The sequence below is a fragment of the Myotis nattereri genome (genome assembly GCF_964212035.1).
Source record: "Myotis nattereri genome assembly, chromosome: 2".
Taxonomy (NCBI): domain Eukaryota; kingdom Metazoa; phylum Chordata; class Mammalia; order Chiroptera; family Vespertilionidae; genus Myotis; species Myotis nattereri.
Genome location: NC_138076.1, coordinates 70,038,102 through 70,040,951, shown reverse-complemented (window position 1 = coordinate 70,040,951; position 2,850 = coordinate 70,038,102).

Below are 2,850 nucleotides of genomic sequence, written 5' to 3'. Positions count from 1 at the left end.
CTTTAACCAGGAGCTATTTCAAACTAACCAATGAACTCTCCATGATTTCATTCACTTCTGATGGGGTCCACCCCCTGGCCAACCCATTGTTCCCCAGGCTAGACTGACAGGCAAGTACCTCCCCAGCATCACCCTGACTTCACTGCCACAGGATCCCTCCCCCCAGTGCTCTGCAGGGAATGGACTGGTGGTTCCCTGGGAGCATGAAACTGGAGTTTCCTGGTGAAGCTGCCCAGATACCATGCTTATAATGCCTGGCCTCCCAGCGCTCTCTTCCTATTATTAATATTAACTAGCTAACTATGATGATAACAGATGGAATTTGTCAAATTTATATGAGTGATTTTAATATTCCCCATTACAGTGTTACGCATTTTGTAATTTTTCTATCCAAAATGTGTATAAATTTATTAACTTAAAACATCCTAGTTCTCTGATATATTATCCATGTTCTCTGCAGATAGAAACACCACACAGGTTAAGATTACCGAATACCGTCTTTATAGGACTTTAGAATCTAGATTTCTCATACTGGATTTGCTGTTTCCATTTGACCTGCACACTGAATCAGAGTGAGAACATCTTTCTTCCGGTTTCCTCTTCTCCCCGCATACGGGGGCCTTGGCCCAGGAGAGAAACGAGGCTGAAGGCCTCAGGTAAAGAGACTTAGAACTGAAGACGCCTGGGTGAAGGATGCACGTGCATAAGAGCATGAACAGCCAGAGGGCCTGCGTGCTTTCCTGTAACTGCCTTTAGAGATCAAAATGCCTGGGCTGTGCACCAAGGCTGGTGTGAAGAGGGCTGCTGTTCCCTGCGAAACCTGCCAAGGAATGCCTTTTCAAGTGCCTAAGGGCAGACCTGAGAAATCAGGAGCCAATCTCCTCAAAATGAAATTTTGAAATATATTTTACCATAAAAGTTCTCACAAATTATGCTACAGTATCCTAATCTATGGGGTGATAGGCACTATCATCTTTACCCATTTGGAGTTCTTTCTTAAAAAGTTTAACACCTGAAGTAGTAAGCAAATATGACTTATTTCTCTGGAAGAGAAACTGTTGTAGACTATTTTGGGTGTTAACAGACATGTGGTGCTACATTTTTTACCCTGAGAAAACAATGACTATCATAATTAATAGTGCTCTCTGAATAATAAAAGAAAAACCGATTCTTTATAATTTGGCAATCACACATATTAACTCTCAAGGCTAGAATTATATCCCTAAATGAGTTTGACTAAAGACCATGTAGCAGCTTATTTCATGATGTCAGATGTAAGTCATCTTGTTCATTGCACATAAAGATGCGCATCCTATCTCATGACCAGTCAGTGTGACAGGTTCATGACTGAAATATGGCCTGTTTTATTCTTTCTGCTGATATTCCTAGAAATTACTATTCACATATTTCCTAAATGAAAGCTTTAACTAGACAAATTCTCCAAAAGATGTAGATAGATATTTTAGAATAACTAAATGATAGTTAGATGTTGAAGAAACTCCACATCCAGCAATTTTACTAGAAGCATTAAAAGAAAATATAAAAATTAAATTATGCAATTACTATATTATGGTCTATGTTGTGATCTATTAGATGATTTGTAGAGGGACTTATGTGCTCTTCCTCACCAGTATTTTATTGCTTGACCTACTTGTGTGTTTGTTTGGTTTTTTTCACTCAAGAAGAGTTTTTGTTAGCAGTGTTACTCACCATTCATCTTTTTAGAATTAATTAGTATTATATAGATTATTCTTTTAAGATTAACAACTGGGTAATTTAGATACTGATAATCCATTCACTTTAAGATATTTATATATTATTGGTTGCCAAAACCGGTTTGGCTCAGTGGATAGAGCGTCGGCCTGCGGACTGAGAGGTCCCAGGTTCGATTTCGGTCAAGGGCATGTACCTGGGTTGCGGGCACATCCCCAGTGGGGGGTGTGCAGGAGGCAGCTGATCGATGTTTCTCTATCATCGATGTTTCTAGCTCTCTATCTCTCTCCCTTTCTCTCTGTAAAAAATCAATAAAATATATTTAAAAAAAGATATTTATATATTATTGGTCTATGTTTTGCGATGATTTGCAAAATTATACAAGATATTTCTTATTTCTTGGTGTTTATACTCTAATCACTGAAAAGAAACATGGAAGAATCAAAGATGTTTATGGGAGATGATGGTACTCTCTTTATACTTCCTGGTAGCAGGGCATAGCATTCTCAGATTTTAATATCTATATTTTAATATCTATATTTGCTCATATTATCCTTAAAGTAGTCAATATATTTGTAGGGCAGTGAAAGATTACTTATTACTAACAGGCATAACTACATCCCTTTCCATTTGCCCACAGGAGTTCTGATGAGGACCATAAGTCTTTCTAACATACCTTTGTCAGTACTATACATAAGGAACCTCAGATATATGAAATTATGAGTTTCTATAGAAGGAGGATGGTTTTTCTCTCACTCTTCCTGAGGGAGAAAGAGAAACCATTGTTTTATAATATAAACCAGTTCTCCTCTCAAAGAAAGATCAAAGGATTTGGAGTTCTTATTATTTAGAATGTAAACAGTATATGCAGGGTGAAGATAAGACAGGATTTTTCAAGTTTAAAATGATAATTATTTTTTAAAATATGAACACGTCTACACTAATAAAAGAGAAACATGCAAATTGGTGTCGCTCCACTATGCCCACCAGCCAATCAGAGCGACTATGTAAATTAACCCAACAAAGATGTTGGTTAATTTGCATATGCAGGCAGGGAGTGAAGACTGAAAGTTCCAGCCGGAGTGAAGACTGAAGACTGAAGAAGACTGAAGAGGCTTGGCTTCTCCTCTGAGGCCG